At 37.6% G+C, this 22,126-nt stretch overlaps 1 protein-coding gene across 1 annotated transcript in view; it reads left to right on the top strand.

Moving 5' to 3' along the window:
• Nucleotides 1-21,424, top strand: part of LOC121382158 — a 39,704-nt gene extending 18,280 nt beyond the window's left edge. The window contains exons 2-3 of the mRNA XM_041511671.1: nt 17,252-17,344; nt 21,055-21,424. The gene's annotated coding sequence lies outside the window, so the exon portion shown is untranslated. The remainder of the gene's footprint in view (nt 1-17,251; nt 17,345-21,054) is intronic.
• The last annotated feature ends 702 nt before the right edge of the window (nt 21,425-22,126 follow it).

Here is a 22,126-nt window from a genome sequence, read left to right as displayed (position 1 = left end):
TTAGAACAGACGCCTCAAATATGGGCCTTTTTTGGTCAAACCTCTCTCTATTATTTCTTTAAAATTTGGTTTATCAAATCTTTTAAACTATTTCTGTATACTTATGTGTACATGGAAGAAGAAAACTACAGATTTAGTTAATTGGTTCCGATTGATCAACTGACCAATGGCTATTGGATGTCAAACATTTGGTCATTTTGACACAGTCATAGAGAGGAAACCCGCTATATTTTTTCCATTAGTTCTTTTATATGCACCATCCCACAGACAGGACAGCACATACCAAGGCCTTTGATATACCAGTCGTGGTGCACTGGCTGGAACGAGAAATAGCCCATTGGGTCCACCGACGGGGATCGATCCTAGACCGACCGCGCATCAGGCGTGTGATTTACCACTGAGCTACGTTTTGCCCGCTTGGTTCCGATATAAAATATATAACTGCACGATTTTCGAGATATGACAGTTTGTCAGAATTTACAGCATTTAAGGGTAGGGGAGAATCAATCATGAAGCAAGGCACGTCAATGATTACTTACCGGCATCGGTGGTGTCGTGGTTAAGCCATCGGACATAAGGCTGGTAGGTACAGGGTTCGCAGCCCGGTGCCGGCTCCCACTCAGAGCGAAGTTTAACGACTCAATGGGTAGGTGTAAGACCACTATACCCTCTTCTCTCTCACTAACTACTAACAACATAACATGTAACTCACTGTCCTGCACAGCCAGCCCAGAGCTGAGGTGTGTGTGTGTGTGTGTGTGTGTGTGTGTGTGTGTGTGTGTGTGTGTGTGTGTGTCCAGGACAGCGTGCTTCAACCTAAATTGGATATAAGCACGAAAATAAGTTGAAATGAAAATGGAAATGATTACTTCATGCTACTATGTTCAATTTATGTAGTGATATATAATAATATAACTTTCGTAGTTATTTGGCATTATGTTTCCACTGTACCATTAAATATTGGAAATTCCGACAGACCGTCATATCACAAAATTCGTTACATTATATATTTAATGTCGAAACCAGTTAACTTAATCAGTTTGACTCAGATTTTAGGCGTCAGCAAAAACAAATAATAACCTTTTGACCTAATACACCATGTAGAAATTCACATCATTGATTACGTCATGCAACTGCCTTCATACAATTAAAACATTCAGCGTTATATGTCATTATATTTCCACTATTCTTAAATGTCGCAAATTCCTACAAACCGCAATATCACAAAAGTTGTGTCATTTGTTTTATGTGAGAACCAGTTAAGTACATCTGTTGTTTTCCCCTTGCATGTACACATAACTATACAAAAATAGTTTAAAAGATTTGATAAACAATATTTAAACCAAAACCTGGCACCCGAATTCAGGCACTGGTTCCAAATGATGACCGTTTGATCTCCGCTGACCTAATTACAAGATTTAAATTTTGCATACATTGTATGAATATATTATAGAAACCAGTAACATTAATATACTGGATCATTTGTTATTCTGTCTTGTATATTGACTCAACTACAGATATTTTTGTTATCGTGGATTTGGCAACTAAGAAAACAAATCCCATAAACCACATATATTAGGGTATTCAAAAATATCCTCAGACCTTTTTCACCTTTTTGGTTAAATATCACCACAGTTCTTGGACTATTACTAAACCACTGTATATGATGTTTTACCAATCATAACATTAATTACATCTGAAATGTGTTTTTTTTTAATGAAATAGATTTATTCAGATATTCATATAGTCGTATTTTCTAATCATTTACAAATTTGTTTGGCATTCCAAACCCAAAGATTTCATGGCCAGGATGCAGGAAATATTGGGTTTGGGGCGGGCTAAGGGGAAAATGGCACATTGACCAACTCGTGAAAAGGGTCATTCAAAGAAAATTTTAAAAACTGGTTACTGTCTCAAGATATCGGCTTTATTCTGCAAAGGTTTACAATGGCCATTCGACCTGAGCAGGATAAAGCTGATATCTGAAGACAGTAACCACCAACCAGTTATTTTAGTTATCCTGCAATCCACATAAAAAGAAAAATTAGTGAAACTAACTGTTTTAATTCACAATTTTACCGTTTTCCAGAGTAGTATGTCCATGTGTGTTGAATGTCTTGTCACCTACAATAACTATACACCAAAACAAAATAGTTCTTATATAACAACACATGTATTTTTATTGTTAAAAATAAAATTGACTTCTAAACGGATTTTAAAATGTTTCAAAATCAACTGGAACGTAAAGAATAAGTAACTTTAACGATACAATATTCCTTTGCTGATCATAACTAGTGTAAAAGCAGTTCTGAAAATATATAGAGAATACTAAACGAGTTACCATGTGATACCGTTTATATTACAACGAGTGTGTTTTCAATCGTACATCACGAGCAAAAGCGAGTGATGTAGCCTACGATTAAAAACACACACGTTGTAATATAAACGGTCTCATACGGGAACGAGTATAGTATTTTATTTATTACACCGCACATCAATGAACAAAACTCGCACAGAATGACTTTGGAAATAACTAAACAAGTCATAGAAATGCACAGATTAAAGACCGGGAAAAAGACGTCACTTCATTTAGCTATTTCTCAATGAAACTTTGAATTTCTACACCACACATCTATGAATGACGTTTACACAAACAGTATTATAAAGATATTCAGGTCTAAAAGCAATTATTAAAAAATATATATATATATGCTGCTGACATTAATTATAAGAATTGACAGCAAGTAATTTTCCGATTCAAAAATAGAAATTGAAAGAACGATGAGCAGACATTCTCCATGAGTTGTATGCGGAGTTGTACTCTGTGACACAGTCAATCACCTGGTCAGAGGTCATGACCTCTCGAAAGGCATATTCCACAATGTGATAAGACGAAAAATATCACATGGGTATCTTTTCCACCGAGGTATATGATATCTTACCGTACTTTCACTTCAAATCCATATTTCGTAACTAGTACAATTTTTTTATTTCAAGATTTTCTTTAAACGCAGTCAGGTGCCTCAGTAATTCTCAAACAAAATCTTTTTATCAGCAATTTTGTCCTTGGAATTTTCCAGTTCTGAAAACGGAAATGTCAGTTACCCAATTTATTGTTATTGTAAATTCTAATACAACTGTCCTAAGCCTTTTTCCCATTGGTTAATTTTCGTAATAAATCGGACGATAGATGTACGCTGTCATGGCCAACCAGTATTTATCACAAAATTCCGAGAACTCGTTCGATATGCTGTCACTTAGTTAGCCTCATGTGTGGTGTTTTCGTTAATATATTAATTCCGCGTCTTCCATTATATTTAAACGTCGTTATAAATAATTTTCAGAAATATTACTAACTTCAGATGAAGATGATGTTATTGTTCTTATTTCATAACTATTTCGTGCCATTGTAATGTTTAACACTTTGTTAGCAGCAATGAACACCCACCTTCCCCGAGTACGGTCCGGCGCCTGGTCGATCGCAGCAGTCAATTCGATCATGTGTCTTATTGCCTGCTATTCTAGTCTGTGTTCCCAAAATGGCACAAGCAGGTTAATCAGAAATAATTGTATCACAATCAGAAGTACTCCATTTGTGTTTAAAACATACCTTTTTGGACAATACAATTTATAAAAAAAAATCAAGATTGAAATGACTATCGGTTTTGTAAACGCACTTTTAAACAACATTAACTGTTTTAAAATATAGCAAAATTTGGAAAAACTCACGAAAATAATACTCATCATTTCGTAAATGAATATTATTTTATATATTTATATAAACAATAAGTGACAGTATGTCAGCAAAAGTTATAAACTTGTAGACCTACCCCATCAACGTGGTTCCTTTCCAAAATTAATTCATTTTGTATAGCACATGTGTGCGATCTGGACCGGAACTTTTAAATGGGGAATTCCCTTTTTAGTTTCACTGGCGTTAACGCCTTTTTCTGTCTGACGTCATATATGATTTCCAAATTACGTCACGTCGTAATTTGAAACATTGCACAAGGCTGCCGCAGAGTATGATTTTTAACGGTAAGTAAATCCATGAAAGTAGTTTTGATCATAGATTTAACAAAGTATTCTTATGACGTTGAATTAAAAAAACGTTTTTGTAAAACATAAAAGTAGGTATGTAATAAATACAGAACTTCACATACGTTGTTTTCGCTTCTTATTTATTGCATTCGTTTATTTTGCAAACGAACATACCACGAGACCGCGTAGCGGTCGAGTGGTATGTATTCTTGCGCAAAATAAACTCGTGCAATAAATAGGAAAAAAGAAAAGAAAGGAATGTTTTATTTAACGACGCACCGGCTGTCGCCACATAGGCTACTCTTTTACGACAGGCAGCAAGGGATCTTTTATTTGCGCTTCCCACAGGCAGGATAGCACAAACCATGGCCTTTGTTGAACCAGTTATGGATCACTGGTCGGTGCAAGTGGTTTACACCTACCCATTGTGCCTTGCAGAGCACTCACTCACGGTTTGGAGTAGGTATCTGGATTAAAAATGCCATGCCTCGATTGGGACCCGAACCCAGTACCTACCAGCCTGTAGACCAATGACCTGCCACGACGCCACCGAGGCCGGTAATAAATATGAAGCAAAAACAACGTATGTGAAATTCTGTATATATAGCCTATTAACAACGAAACACAGTGATATTATCCTCTAAGTGATGTAAAGTTACGTCATTGAAACATTGGCTCATTCAAATTAGAAATTAGACACGTCTTAATGCCTTCTAACCAATTTAGACGGCATTTCATTGGTTCATTCTCTCAAATAGGCGGAGAATGCAGCACTACAAATTAAGACTAAGACTGCTGTTCGGTCGTTCTTCATGATTAAGACAAACAAAATAAAAGTCTGCGATTGGCTGAAATGGGTGGACATCGTTCAGTTGCCGTCTAAATTAAAATAAAACAGGTCTACTTCCCTTGGCACCGGTCAAAATAATTCAAAGTTCTATATTAAGCAGACAACGCCGTTTACAGGTCGGTATGTTTTTATGTTTTTAGAAGACTGCTGTGCTTGTGTATATGGGTTCTGTCCACTTGTATTGGGCCGTTTAGGGTCAGTGACGTCGCAGTAGAATGGGATCTTTTAGTGCACACAATCAAAGTGCTGATTTCACGATGGTGCGTTTTGGAAATCAGTGAATAGCTGTTGATGGAGATCACAGGTATCCCCAAACAATGACATCGGATATGTTATACTTACGTTATATAATTTGTAACTATCATATTTGTACTAATAGTTTCTGTTTGGGGGTACCCGTGATGACGATGGCCACTTAAGCCTATTTGCATAATGTCGTTTGGAGGAAGATAACTGTCAGATATTTTTTTATTTAGATATTAGAATGATTTGTAAAATGACCATGCCGAAAACCAACACAACAAGCAATTCGTTTCATAATGAATAAAACTTTGTTGACACCAACTGACTGTCGTTTAAACCAGGGTTGGTTGCCGAGTGGTGTATGGCGGTGCCGGGTGGTGTCGTTGAAGATGAAACGTTGCTTGGTCGAAGCTGAGAATACAGTTTTAAAAGTTTTACGTGACGGCGTTCATTATTTGCAGCCCAAGCTTTTGGAGGTAGTAAACGGACATCCCGAGTGGTTTATGAATGAAAAAGTAGTCCCAAAGAATTAGGTTAATATGTGGACCAATCACATTATAGGACTGTCTGTGAAAACGGTTCGTGACGAACGGAAATGTTATTACACAGTAATCTCTCTCACAGGTGGGTGATAAACCAATTTATTTAGTCGTCATATCTTGACAATACATAAGTGATTATACGATAAATAGAGGATACTCCACGAGTGTCTTGTGATGTCATAATTGATCAGCACGAGTTGATACAAGTATGAAATCCGAGGCTTGCCGAGTGCTGATCAATTATGATATCACAAGACACGAGGGGGTATTCTTTTTATCATCAATTATAATTCTTTTCATCAGCAGAGCTCGACCTTAGCGATAGCCCGGGATAATTGTGGCTACCGAATTCTCACTCAGACTACCAGTTGTCTAACAAATGGAGTTAAACAATTGATATGTAATAAGACTATAGATAATAATCATAGTAATAATCTTCACAAACGGGCCATATGTCACGGCAGTCCCTTTCTTATGCAGGTTGTGATGAGATTTAGATCGCATATTTCGCGCATGCGCAGTTAAATGCACCGGTCCGTATGTCATACCACATCGGTAGTACGCCGGGATACCAAATGTTTTGACATGTCCAGTCACTCCACAACCAACAACACGTTCATTTCATCGATGTCTGAAATTCCACCTTTCATGTGCACACTCTCTGTTGTCACGAGTCGCTGTAACGGTTAATTGCTCCCCTCGTCTGACCTACAGGTGGCGGTTGCGCAATATGATTTAGTGAAATAAAGGAGTATATTTGCCAGTGGTAGGATTTGTTTTTTTTAACACAGCAGACTAATACAAATAATTTGATGTAATTTAGTGGCCAGATATACAGGGTTCGTACGGGTCATGGGTTATCTATCCGTAGTCATTTATGACAATTAACAACACGGCCCGTTGTTTTGACGCCTACTTATAACTAACGCCTTGTATGATCAAGTCTATTTGACATTCAACTTGAATGTCACATTGTCATCCATTAAAGGCTTTTGTGCAGTTTAGTGCTCATGTCAAGCTTAGAAATACTAATAAAAAAAGGTAGGTATTTGAATAACAATTGCCTGTTAATATATATTGATATACTTTAGAACCGAATGCTTATGCTCACAAAAACTGGTTTACCCATGATACCATGTATTTAGAGGACTAAACACTAAAACGCCCGAGCTGCTGACAACATCCTCAGAATTCCTAATTTCAGTTATATAAAGCTGGATTTAGGAACCTCGCAAAAGATGTTGGATTTAGCGAAAAGGAAAAACATCTACCAGCGACTGATCTGTGAATACCTGGGGGAAAACAAACTACGGACACACATTAACGACCGTAAGCGGGTTTTTTTAAAACATAAATTACGGTACTTGAACTGCGGAGGGGATTGCCACAATCTAATTAAAAGTAGCTCCACTGGCTAATTACTAATACCTGTGGATCCAACAGCAGCCCGTTGGAGCTCATGTGTAGTTGACCTTTCATTCGACCAATCAAAACCTTACTTGCAAAATCATGCCAGTGATTTGGAAAGAATTTGAAAACATTCGGGATTATGCTGAGAGTATACGAAATGATTCGTGTGAATTACGAAGTATGTCGGAAACTAATTTCAATATAAAATTTTATATAAATTTCCTTTCATGACGAAAAATAACCGTGATGGTATAGCCATAAAATCTGTTTATACTAGTTTATTACTGCACTTTTCTCCCTTTTTTTTAATGTTGAAATAGACCAACAAGTTCGCCTATTGCATAGTCTCGCCCGATATTTTTAGAATTTGTATGCTCCCGAATAACGCTATAAAATGCGAAATGTAATTGGTCGATATTTAAATTGTTATTATTGTCACCTCGACATGGGAGTCCACGCAATGCTGTTAGATCTACTAATAGACCAGTAGAGCTAATTTTAATCAAATTGGGATTGCCACTTTAAAATGTTTGAATAAATGTGCTCCGACAGTGACGGAGGAATGTACACTCACTACCGACACAGCGCGCGGTCGTTAGAGGTGCTTTTGTCGTAGAGTCGAACCTCTTCCGTGGACTCATTGGCAGAAAATAAACTACGTGCACAAATTAAGAATCGTATATTTTTACATAAATTACGGTACTTTTTTGCGAAGTAATCGGGTTGGGCATCCAGGGGCAACTCCAGGAAATATTTTGCGGGATTGATTAACGAGGAAAAGGGCATGTGACGGTACAAGCTCTTAAATTTGTTTCGCCTGTGGCGATTTTAATTGTGTTAGAGGGCCGTGTGCAGTTTCATTGCACGTAGCCCAGGTGGGCAACTTGTTACGTAATACTTCGCGCGATCGGGCATTCCAATATGCACTTAGTCCAGCTGTGGAGGCCATGTGGCGAGTAGTTACGTAATACCTCTGCGAGTGCGGTTTTTACAACCGTGATTTGGCGACGATGGCGTCAGTAAGTCTGATGATCAGAGAGAAATAATACCGCTTGGTCGCGGTGGAAATATCAGATGATAGGGGGAGGTACCATCTTGTACCCCCAGGCGAATTCTGTTTTTATAATAAATAGCTAGTTTTAGAGATATCGAGGAGAACGAACTAGGAAGGCTCCAGGGGATCACGGACGTCGTCCACTGAACGACCTATATGAGTTCAGACGGGACTTTGGTAATTATATATTTTCTGCTCTGTGTATAACCTTGATGTGATTGATGTGACTTTAAAAATTTTAATACTGTATTATACCAATATTCTTTAGACAGTGTCTTCGGTCATCTGACGAAGTAAATCGTAGACTTTTTGTTCTAACATTATATGAGTATTTGGTCATATAAAGCTTAGCCAGTCATCCTAGAGGACCTAGGTAAACTGTAGGTTATTGTCTTTATTGTGATAGGTACCAGTATTAATTCTGTGTTACACGTTACTGAACGAGTAGTAAGGGTTAATTAAAAATTAACCAGTTAGGAATAGTGTTGTAATTCCTTTATTAATTAAGTTCCCCTGGAAGCGTTTCTAAATTATCACACGTTACTGAACGAGTAGTAAGGGAAAATTAAAAATTAACCAGTTAGGAATGGTGTTGTAATTCCTTTATTAATTAACTTCTCCTGGAAGCGTTTCTCAATTATCACACATGTGGGTGTTGTGTCACGGTGAAGTGATTCGCATATTGTGTAACTAGAGATTAACTAATTAAGTGATCAGTTCTGGGTTGTTATTATTGCTGTTATTAATTAACTACTACGGCTGTACCTTTGTCAGCGTAGATTAATACAGATTCCAAAGTGTATTGTGTTTTTGTTGTGTTTCTAGAGAACTAACGTGCTATAATAATATATACTTTATATCAGATCGTATCTCTGATCATACCCTGTTACAGAGAGATCTAATAGATATACAGTTAGGAGAGATATTTTGATAATCGTGTTTTATTCAGTTACGGGAATTATAGAATCCCCGTGACAGGAGTAGAAAATTGGGGGCTCGTCCGGGATCTGAAACGGGACACGCATATTTAAAAAAAAATATTGTTTGTAAATGGAGGCTTTATAAATTAATTTTTACAAATTTACTCGGAGTAGCACGTTGTTCACTAGAAAATTAATTAATAATAAGTGCGTCATATCTAAACATGGATAAGAATTTGCTGGATAGGCCTACGCTCAGTGTAGTGGAGATTAAGCGAGCACGTAAGGCCGAGTTAGTTGAAATCGCGGGTGAGCGAGAAATTGATTTAACATCAGCTAAAACTTTAGGTGATATAAAGACAATTATTATCCAGGAAGTTTTTGGTGATAGGCCTGTTATGGAAGACAGTGAGATTGTTCCAGAGATAGAGATAAATGAGTTAAGTGTGGAACAACAATTAGCTTTTAAAAAGCTTGAGTTAGATAGAGAGAGAGAAGAGAGAGATAGAGATAGGGATAGAGAAGAGAAAGAGAGAGAAAGAGAAGAACGTGCATTAGATAGAGAGAGAGAGAGAGAAAAAGAAGATAGAGATAGAGAAGATAGAGATAGGGATAGAGAAGATAGAGAGAGGGATAGAGAGAGAGAGAGAGAAAGAGAAGAGAGGGATAGAGAAGATAGACATAGGGATAGAGAATTCCAGTTAGAAAAATTAAAAGTGGAACATGAGTTAAAGTTGAATACTGAAGAAGTCAGACGAGAAGCCAGAAATGGGTTTAACATGTCGGAGGCTTATAGATCAGTGCCGGTATTTGATGATCAGGAGGTAGACATGTTCTTTCAACTTTTTGAACGGGCCGCTAAGCAGCTAAATTGGCCGGAGTCTAAGTGGACATTGTTAGCCGTGTCTAAGTTTAAGGGGAAGGCTAGTATAGCTTATAATTCAATGAGTGATGAGCGAGCAAGTCAGTACGACTTAGTTAAGGCTGCGGTGTTGAGGGCTTATGAATTACGACCTGAGGATTATCGTTTACGGTATAGCGAGTTGAGAAAAACGCAGGGTCAGTCTTATAGTGAGTTTGTGGCTAAGAAGGCAGGGATGTTTGATAAATGGGTGATGTCTCATCAGGTAGAGTCATATACCGAGTTACGGGAGTTGTTGATCTTACAGGACATTAAAAATGGATTACCAGTTAGCTTACGTATTCACTTAGAGGATCGTGAAGTCAAAAGGATAGAGGAGGCAGGCATAGTGGCAGATGATTACGTGTTAATACACAAAGCTCAGGCAGTACAGGGTAGCGCTGTACAACAGGGTGATAAGAAGAAATTTCAGCCAGGTTTTTCCCGGGAAAGTAACTATCGGGGAGAGTCATCTAGTTGGTCAGCTAGTCAGGCAAGGAATGCACCTGGTGGGCAAAGTAAGGATAGACCTGCATTATCAGCCAATGCACGAACATTTCGTCCACATTGCAGTTACTGTAAAAAGGATAACCATCTTATCGGGGACTGTTTTAAAAGCAAACGCGATAATGCGCAAGTGGTCGGTTTAGTGAGGTCAGCTCCGTTAGCGAGAGAGTTAATGGTTAGTCCCATGGCAGAGAAAGTAAACCCGTATGTGTCCACTGGTATGGTTTGTGATGTGAAACAAGAGTTGTGTCCTAAGGCAATATCAATCTATAGAGATACCGGGTGTAGTCAGAGTCTGATAACGCAAAAGTGTTTAGCTGGTATTGAAAATTCAGATACAGGACATAGTTTGGCTTTAAGCTCGGTTACTGGAGAAAAAATGGTTGTCAGGTTACATAAGGTTTTCTTATGTTCGAAGTTTGTGACGGGACCAGTCATTATGGGTGTTGTGAAGGACTTGCCTGTTGAAAACATAGGAGTTTTGTTGGGAAATGATTTGACTAGTCAGTGTTGTCAGCCGAAATGTGACCAACTGTTAATTAAAGACAGCACGTTACCAATAGAAGAGTGTGAGGTTGATGAGATTAAATATCCTGCGTGTGTAAAGACTAGGGATATGACCAGTAGGTTAGCACAAGACGCAGAGGATATTTGTGATTTGTCTGATACGTGTGTGAGCCATGACATTGGAGTGGATGAGGTTATCAGTAAAATGGTAGATAAGTCAACTGAGGAATTAAATGTGGTGGAACCTGTTGATCTCCCGCAGAGGGGAATTGAACCAGTTGTGTTTGATAGAGGGGATTCACCTTGTAATAGAAAAGAGTTAGTTCTAGAGCAGGGGGCTGATCCAAGTTTGTTGGCAGTCCGCACTACATTGTTAACTGAGAGAGTATTGATGAATAAAAGAATTAGGGATAGGAGGTTGCCGGCGACCGAACTAGCTAGGAAGCAACTGAGCCATGCTCAGAGCAAAATAAAATCAGTGTTTGATAGGAAGGCTAGGAGTCGGGAATTTAAACCAGGGGATAAGGTGCTGCTGTACCTTCCCATTAAACGGGGTTCTGTGCAGAACAGGTATTTCGGGCCCTATGTTGTGCACAAATGGGTTAATGAGACAGGGTATGTGATAAACACTCCTGATAGGGTTAGGAAACGTAGGTATTGTCACATCAATTTGCTAAAAGGTTATTTTGACAGACTGCCGATAGTTCCAGAGAGACCGGTCCAAATTGAGAGACACTCAATTTCCTGTGATGACGTCAAGACTGCGGAGATCAAGTTGGCCAACGGCCAGATTCTAACAGACTTGAACCCCCAGCGAGCAAAGCTGACTACGTTGATACAAGACAATGTTTCCATTTGTCGGGACCTTCCAACGGTTACCAATACCTTAAGCCAAGATGTGCCCTTGGAACCCAACGCTACACCGATTCGACAGCATGCCTATCGGAGAAAACCTGGAAAACGTGCGACGCTGAAAAGGAAGGAAACGAAGTTCCATTGGTCAGGTGAATGCGAGAAGTCATTCGACCGTATCAAGGAGATGCGCTACTCGTCTCCCTTGATGGCAGCACGAGACTACCGAATGCCGTTCAAGCTAGCTGTGGGTGCCAGTGACGTGGGTGCTGGAGCTGTGCTGTTCCCAGAAGACGAAGATGGACTGGACCATCCTAATGAAAGCCTCCAACCAGAGAGTTTTGAGATGGAGTCTTCTTCTGCAAGAATACCCAATTACCATTGAACATATCAAGGGCACATCCAATGTAATCGCTGATGCCCTGTCCCGAAGTTGAACTTTATGATAATGTGTTGACATTCTTGATTTCTGTTTTGTTTATATATATTTTATTTGTATACCAGGGACTCAGAGACTCAGTGTGATTACTGGTAGTCACCTTATTATTACATGTGTTATAAATGCCCGTATGCGTCGGTTAACGCACCTTTTTGTTTTAATGTAGTATATTTCCCTATTCCTAGAGTAGAGGAAATATCCTTTTTGAGGTGGGGGTGTGTGACGGTACATGCTCTTAAATTTGTTTCGCCTGTGGCGATTTTAATTGTGTTAGAGGGCCGTGTGCAGTTTCTTTGCACGTAGCCCAGGTGGGCAACTTATTACGTAATACTTCGCGCGATCGGGCATTCCAATATGCACTTAGTCCAGCTGTGGAGGCCATGTGGCGAGTAGTTACGTAATACCTCTGCGAGTGCGGTTTTTACAACCGTGATTTGGCGACGATGGCGTCAGTAAGTCTGACGATCAGAGAGAAATAATACCGCTTGTCCGCGGTGGAAATATCAGATGATAGGGGGAGGTACCGCCTTGTACCCCCAGGCGAATTCTGATTTTATAATAAATAGCTAGTTTTAGAGATATCGAGGAGAACGAACTAGGAAGGCTCCAGGGAAGAGATATTTTGATAATCGTGTTTTATTCAGTTACGGGAATTATAGAATCCCCGTGACAGGGCACATTAACTAACTTGTCAAATGGGCATACCATTGTAGTAGAGTTGCTCAAGAGAATGATCGTGACTTGCTGGTCCAAAGCACTAAATCTGGCAAAGAACGCATTTTTTAACGGGGGTTATCAGATTTAGACAATATCCAGAAAATGTTTCAGAGAAGCACTACATGAGGCACGTCTTTTCCCTACAGATATACAAAACGTGTAAGAGGCGACTCCCCAAATTTTAACGTCGAGGTCAGGTCACAGTCAAAAGTCAAACTAAAATGGTATTCAGGAAATGTAAAAATGGCACTACAAATCCTGCCAAATCGTCACCTTTTTTTTTGCATCTTTGGAAGGTGCTAATTGAGGATGTCAAAACAGAACTGGCAATATATCAGATATTTTATCACCTAAGACAAACTGTATGACCGACATTAATTTTGAACTACTCACAACTAAACAAAACATTGCAATAGCATTTAAATCCAAGATGGCTACCACAATATGAGTTAGAACAAAGAAATATATATCCAAAATTCGCCAAGAAAATTAGCACCAAGAGAAAGAAGTGAACTTATCTCTAAATGTATTTTACTTTAAATTTTAAAATTATTTACTTTAAATACAGGATTTTATGATGCAAGAAATTACATTCTCGCATTCACTTTATAATACTGATCATGTTTGCATTGATTGAATCAAATACGGCTACTAAAATAGCTACTTTAACAAAACAATGACTAAGAAAGTAATTCATTCGAACCAACAACTTTCACCGTAACATGCAATATATTCAGAGGATACCAATAACACAAAAATAACAAAAAAGGGTACTTAATTTTGAAAATTCACCACCATATATTTGTAACATGTTGAGCCTCTTCACTTCATCCTCCTCATAGCACTGTATAAAACTGATTCTTACTGCTAAACACAGCTACAAAAATCAGTATGGTAACTGAGATGTTAACATCCACACTTTGTATTCAAAAAGGACATTTTAGTTGAATAGCCACAGTGAATTAGTTTTCAGACAACTGCAATGAAGAATGGGGCAACAGCAAAGAAAATGAAAAGAATGCATCTAATTTGCTGAATTTTGCCCTTTCAGGTTGTGATATTGCTACTATGATATTAAGGGTCGCAAAAGCAATAGTTATCAAAGTTCTTGCTAAAGAAATTAAGCTTGTTAGCTTGATGATTTAAATGCTGGTATGGATAGGTCATCAGAAAAACTACAAAATTTGTTATCGCATTTAGATGCTACAGACTAGATAGTAAGAAAATGAAGCATTTACCGTATATCACTTCCACAAATAGCTATTCCATGTGGAATGCAACTAGCACTCTCTGAAATCATGTCACCGAGTAGATTGCAATATTTAAACAAACTGCGCCGACTGGGTTTTGTGGGTGTTCAAGATGAAGTGTTTTGTATGTGTACATTGCTAGACCACCTATCATTGGTGGTGTATTTTCAAAATCTAATACCTGTTTTTGGAGCAACAACCCTTTTGTTATCATTTGTATCATATTGTTTGTAATATTAAAGGCTTAACGGGATGTCTGTACATTGTAGTAGTAACTCCAATGTTATGGTGAGCAAGGTTGATGTTGGACCAATTACGTTGTTGCTGAGACAATTTGTCATGGTGAATAAAATACACATTCATTATCATTGTATCAAGAGAAAACAACATAGGAATGATACAGACTTGATTCCACAGTCCTTAGCTAAATATCAACCATTGTCTATTTTTTTAGAGTAAGGTTGGATATTTAGACATGGTCTATGTGATGTAACATTACTTCTAGATTGATGCGCCCCATAGGATGTAGGCGGCGGCTTACGAATTATTATTTTACATGGTAATGTTTTAGATAATGTCACAAAAGATGGATTAAAACGTAGGTAATGCAACACATATAACATAGTTGTTCCTTGTTTTTATAGCCATATTGGTAGTCATCTTGTATTCAAAGAATGATAAAACTTCTGTGTACAAAGTGAATGCATTAGCTGAATTCCCTGCACCCTAAAACCCTGTATTTGAAGTAAAATATATTGTTAGGTGTAAATTAAAAAGTCGGATATGGCCATTTCGTACTCTTGGCAACCATTTTGTGTGGCTTTCTTGGATTTAATTGATTAAGCAAATATCTCAGCAGAAATTGTATTAGTGAATTCTACGACCCATAAAACTCTATCACTAATACAAACGTCTTGCTAAGTTTATGTAAATTGCAAACGATAGCAATTTCCATATAGACCAACCGCTGCTATAGTGGCGGCCATTTTAGATTTAAATTAATTTCCTAATAGCTGGGGGTAGTTCAAAATTAATTTCTTGACCCTAAAACCCCAGTTATAGGCGACAGTTTTGTTGTCATAGGTGATTTCAAGTATAGGATATATTGCCAGTTCTGTCTTTTGGCAGCCATCATGGACACCATCTTGAATATTTAAAAGTAAAGAAATGTTTTATTTAACGACGCACTCAACACATTTTATTTAATGTTATATGGCGTCAGACATATGGTTAAGGATCACACAGATATTGAGAGAGGAAACCCGCTGTTGCCACTTCATGGGCTACTCTTTTCGATTAGCAGCAAGGGATCTTTTATATGTACCATCCCATAGACATACCACAGCCTTTGTTACACCAGTTGTGGAGCACTGGCTGGAGCGAGAAATAGCCCAATTGGTCCACCGACGGGGATCGATTCTAGACCGACCGCGCATCAAGCGAACGCTTTACCACTGGGCTACGTCCCGCCCCTGAATATTTAAAAGTGCTAAAAGGTGCCAATTTTGCACTCCTCAGGTCATCAAACAACACCTTCCACCGATGTTAAAAACCCAAAGAACTGTTAGTACCAATTTGCAAGGTTTAGTGCCCTGTCGCCTGACTAACGTTTTTCTTTGGACAAGCAATTTCGTTGTCATCTTGGATTCAAATGATGGTGCTATGTCCTAGTTAAGAGGAGGTTATTATAAATTAAATGTATTACCACTAACGTCCAATCATGTTTTGCCATGAAGGTTGAAATAGCAATTTATGTGGCAGCCAATGCGATATAGTTTTAATTTAACCTTGACTTTGGAACAGCCTAGACCTTTAAAAGTGAGCAGCCCCATCTCGGATATTCTTTATGATCTTAAAGTAAAATTGTGTACAGTTTAATGCTTTAAAAGTCCTTATTTGACAGTCTAACTTTGACCTTTTACCTTGGCCTCTAAAATTGGGTAGCCCCTTCTCAAACAATTGCATGGTCTAAAAGTACAACTGTGCCAAGTTTAGTGCTTTGTGTCAACTTTTCACAATACATGTACTACCCAAATTTGGACATAAACCACAAAACTATTGAGTGGGGTAGAGCGCAATTTTTTTTATAAAGGGGTATATGGCTATATTTAGGGGGTACGGGTCTCCTGGGCTCTGAAATTCTACCAATTATGCATGCAAAGTTATAAAACAACTGTGTAAACAGAATGCATTTTAACTATACATATAAACAGGTGTGGATCTAGGCAGAGTTCGAGGGGGTCTGAACACACATCTCCCACATTCACGATTTCTTTTCTCAATCCAGTAACACAGACTAATTCAGAAATCCTTTGTAAGCAATATATCTCTCTGTGTGAAGGGGCGGGGCGTAGCCCAGTGGTATAGCGCTTACTTGATGCTCGGTCGGTTTGGGATCGATCCCCGTCGGTGGGCCCATTGGGCTATTTTTCGTTCCAGCCAGTGCACCATGACTGGTATGCCAACGGCCGTGGTATGTGCTATCCTGTCTATGGGGTGGTGCTTATAAAAGATCCCTTGCTACTAATGGAAAAATGTAGCGTGTTTTCTCTCATAGACTATTTTTGTCAAAATTACCAAATGTTTGACATCCAATAGCCGATGATTAAAAAAATCAATGTGCTCTAGTGGTGTCTTTAAACAAAACAAACTTTAACTCTCTGTGTCGCATACTTGTGTAGTTAAGCTAGCTATTAAAGATTCCCATTTTATGAGTGGTGTTGAATGTTTATATTGATGTTGATTTGAAGTTAATTTTACACCTAATAGCTGATGTATTTTTCGTGCTGGGGTGTCGTTAAACATTCATTAATTCTCTGACTCTCTGTCTGTCTGTCTGTCTCTCTCTCTCTCTCTCTCTCTCTCTCTCTCTCTCTCTCTCTCTCTCTCTCTCTCTCTCTCTCTCTCTCTCTCTCTCTCTCTCTCTCTCTCTCTCTCTCTTTATCTCAGTACCAAAATAGCCGTAGTTTCGGAAACATTTAGCTGCACAAATAACTCGTCCATTCCTTTCTTTTACAGGTATCTATGATGCAGTGACTATGTGTGGAGGAATGGGTGAAAACCATACTCCTTTTTCTGCTTTAGAAGAACTCGTCTCTGTAGTAAAACCAGGTATGTATATCATGTTTTTCGCACTTTTAATATATATGAGGTTATTGGGTGGGTTTTTTCGGTATATGCACGTTGGTTTCTAAATAGAGCCGAGTCTTCGCTTCCATGTGTCTGTTAATAACATTAATCTGTGATTTCGTTTTGTTATAATTACTCCGATTGCTTAATGGATAACTATAGTACTGTCGGAAATAGAATAAAAATGATTTTCGTCGATTATTTCTTACATATTAAACAGACAAGTAAATATTATGTAAATATCTATTTAATGATAGTCTACCTATTTTAGCATTTACTTGTTTTGGCTCTCATTGATGTACAAAGGTGGTGTTTACTCTTGAAATTAAAATAAAGATGTCAGTAAACAGGTGATTTGTGCACTTTATTGGAACAGACTGTAATAAATTTTGTGTCAATTTCATTGCTGTTACAAAATATGAAGGACTGTTTCTGATGACAGTTTAACCCTATTCCTCTCCAAAACAAAATATTTGTAGACATTTATAAGTTACTTTTGAGCAAAACTGTCAAGAACCATTTTGAGTTTGTGATCTATTATACCGGTATTAAAGGTGCTATCTCAAAGTTGCATAATGACAGCTATTGCAAATCACGTTTTTATTAAATTTTGCTTTAAAGGAAACATGACACGAGACCATATTATAGCTCATTTTAAAAGAAAAATGATATAAAAATAATATACAAATAACTTTATAACAATAAAATACGTGTAGTCAACTTAAAATGAAGAAATTACGCTAATCAGTATCAAAGTACGATTTATGCATATTTCTTCGTGAGCGTTCGGAAAAAAAGGGAAGTGACGTCAGAGCCGCTGTACTCTTCCTTTGTTGTTAACTGTTTATATATGGAGTAAGGGGCTTACGATCTTTTCAGTTCAACAGTGCCGTACTGCGCGGCCTTTGGGTGTAAAAATAAACAGTTTAAACGATCGGGATTGTCTTTTTATGGTTTTCACAAGGATGGTATCCTAAGAAAGACGCGTGTATTTTATCGCAAAAGAAAAGATTGGACACCAACACCGCATAGTACTTTGGTGGCGGCCCATTTACAGCCCGGAGCCCGAACGTTACCCGGAGACAAAAACAGTACTCGGTTGCGAATGCCGAGGTGTACATTGTACATATTTGGCACAAAGATACACCTCAGCATGATGTATTTATATATGTTAAAACAAAAATGTAGAATTTTTTATTTATTTTTTTTGAAAAAAAAGATTTTTCATGTTAGGGCTGTAGGCCTACATAACAAAATCTATATTCACCGTCCGAAGAAGGAAACGTCAACAAGTAATTAAATATGGCATATACAAACATGGGATTTGGCATGAGGATACATCTCAGTACGATGTATTTAAATATGTTTTTAAAAAACGTGTAGAAAACAATAATAATTTTAAATAATGTTTTTAATCTTCGGGCGGAATACGTCACAAAAACGTTCCTCATCGCCCGAAGCCCCAAAGCAACACGAAGTTCAATACAAAATAAACCATTACTGTCGGTGTCGAAATAACTATTATGTTTCATCCACGGGCTGACTTGAGAATCGGAGTGTTGTTTTAGTTAATTGGTCCTTTCTTTCCGTGGCCTGCACATGTGATTCCTGATTGGCAGGTGTATATTGCAGGGTTATCGACCAGGTAAGTGATTACCACGGTCTAGACATACGTACAAAATACGTGCCAGTTTTTTTAAGATCACAGGGTATTGTGGCGTAACCTGTCGCGACTATAGTACAATGTTAATGAACATTATCAGCCGCCCTGCTTCATTACTGTAAATAATGCTGTAAAACCCTTGATTAAGTAGACTTTCCCCATCTAAAATTACAAAACTGACCAATTACGTAGTACCAAAGAAAAGAAAATTATCACTTGGATATCGTGAGTGGTCGTTTTTACTCTAACGCACCCTACCAATAGGCCTAATAATATGCTACTTTTTTTATGAGAGAAAAATACTATAACCCCATTTCGTTCTATTGATGCAAATAGAAATATATTTAGTTTAAAAGTTGATTATACTCTCAAGTGATTTATGTTGTTTTACAAGCCAGGTTAATGAAAGTGAAGCGCCTTGTCGTAAATTAGAGCGTTTGTTTACACTGTGCATACAGATTTCATTATGTACAGCCCGAACATAAAAAATGCGATATTTTCAACAAAAAAAAAACCCCAAAAAATGTTTGTCCTACATTTATATTTTTTACATATTTAAATACATCATATCGAGGTGTATCTTTATGCTAAATATGAACAGTATACACCTCGGCATTAGCATCCGAGTTTTGGTTTTGTCTCCGGGTTACTTTCGGGCTTCGGGCTGTAAATTGGTCGACCGGTCTGGTCTGGCACCATCAGTTTCTCCACCCTCTGACTAGCTATCCGTTTTTTCTTCAGTATCACTGTTGTAAGTAAATGTGTGTCTTTCTTCATTTACTAACAGCTCATATTGATACGGCAAAACGTTTTGCGAACGAACACTCATTGTTTTGGTAAGCTGTGCAAGTCTTAGATTCTTTATGAGTGGTACGGACTAATGCTTTTAAGTGTAAGGCTTCAGATCAAGCGACGCGTCTCTGACCTCACGGACCTCAAACTGCCCTGCTCATTAAAGATCGGCAATTTCCGCTAAGAGCTCGTATCTGGGGTTCTTTTATGGAGATATTTTAAGTAATTAATTTTGTATAAATTTTTTTTTTAGGTGATTCAATTTATAATTAATTGTACATGGTTGGTGCCAAATATGGTTTACGTGACATGTTTCCTTTAACATTTAAAAGCTGCACCTTTAACTATATGCCTATAAATGATTATAGGAAATAATTTTATCTACTAGTAGAAAATACCTTTTTATTGTAGAATCTTTATCACAAACAGATGCTCACATATAACTATGATATAGCACCTTTAAGTTGTTGCAAGATTGTGTACATTTCTAATGTACTAATATTGAATTTATGTTCACTAAATATGCTGGTCATAATTAATAATTTATTCTGCAATTCAAAATAATCAGTTAACTTGCAGTTTTAAATTAAAAGTTTTTTCAAGTGTAAATGAAATTGACACATATCATCAAAATGTGTTATAGTCTGTTCCAATAAAGGTCACAAATCTCCTGTTTACTGACAACTTCATTTTAATTTCAAGATTAAACACCACCTTGTACATCAATGAGAGTCAAAACAAGTAAATGCTAAATTAGGTAGAGCATCTTTAAATACGTATTTACAAAATATTTAAGAAATAATTGATGAAAATCATTTTTATTCTATTTCCGACACTACTTTAGTGATGTCCACTAACAAATCAACACACAAATAACAGACAGAAAAGTTGATGTTGTTTGGATACACAAGTTAACCTGTCCGATGCATGGAATACATTTTCTACCAAGTACGATAGTATTCGAGCGAAAGATATCTCACAGAGTATATTTTTTTCTTCTGTCTGCCTCTGTCCATCTGTCTGACTATCTGTCTATCTATCTGTCTGAATATATGCCTATCTGTTTGTTTGTCTGTCTGTCTGTCTGTCTATCTGTCTCTGTTATTTGTTATTGCTAATCTGTATGAATAACTCGCTATAGTGAAAACAGATTAGTTTTTTCTCATTCGAAAGATCTGACTAGATTACGCAATGTGCTGGGGTGTTGTAAGCGAACCTTCCTTTCTTTTGTTCTCAGGTGGTCTGTTTGTTCTAGTGACACGGGATGAGCATTTTGATTGTGTGGACCAGCAGGGTAATACTGGAAGGCGCATGTTCCGAAAACTGGCTGACGAGGGGAAATGGAAACTGGAGTCAAAGAAAACTTTACCTGACTACATATATGGTGAAGAAGGAGTTATAGTAGTGTTCAGAATTCTATAAATATAAATAAATAGTTTACACGTCTTTTGTTTATATACTCAGTTTAATTAGGAAAAGTCAAGTCGAAATACTATACAGACGATTTATTGTTTCTAATGCATTATGGATTTTTAAAAATTGAAATCTGTTATTGTTGTTGTTGTGATGTAATGAGCTATATGACTATCCAGGAAGTTTAAAGTTAAAGTTTGTTTTGTTTAACTACACCACTAGCTCACATTGATCTATTAATCATTGGCTATTGAATGTCAAACATTTGGTACTTTTGACATATAGTCTAAAAAAGGAAATCTGCTACATTTGTTCCATTAGTAGCAAGGAATCTTTCATAGCACATACCACGGCCTTTGGTATACCAGTGGTGGTGTACTGGCTGGAACGAGAAATGAGGATAGGAAGGAAATGTTTCATTTAACGACGCACTCAACACATTTTATTTACGGTTATATGGCGTCGGACATCTGGTTAAGAACCACACAGATATTGAGAGAGGAAACCCTCTGTCGCCACTTCATGCGCTACTCTTTTCGATTAGTAGCAAGGGGTCTTTCATAACACGTACCAGTTGATATACCAGTTGTGGTGCACTGGTTGGAGCGAGAAATCGATCAATGGACCCACCAACGGGGATTGATCCAAAACCGACCGCGCATTGAGCTACGTCCAGCCCAGGAAATAAAGAGTAATATTAAACTATTATTGAAATTCAGTTCTGTTCCTTGTTTTTCAATCTAAATATTGTAGGGGTGGGTATTATAAGAATAGTCTAAAAACTGAAATACAAAATTGTGCACGAATTTCATCTTTTAAAAATGCAGTAACACCGGATGATTACAAAAAGCCCCTTTTCCACTGATGCGGACTTATTGTACATACTACATTAAAAT

The sequence above is a fragment of the Gigantopelta aegis genome, chromosome 9 (genome assembly GCF_016097555.1).
Source record: "Gigantopelta aegis isolate Gae_Host chromosome 9, Gae_host_genome, whole genome shotgun sequence".
NCBI classification, from domain to species: Eukaryota; Metazoa; Mollusca; class Gastropoda; order Neomphalida; family Peltospiridae; genus Gigantopelta; species Gigantopelta aegis.
This window is presented reverse-complemented; position numbering and strand designations above follow the sequence as displayed.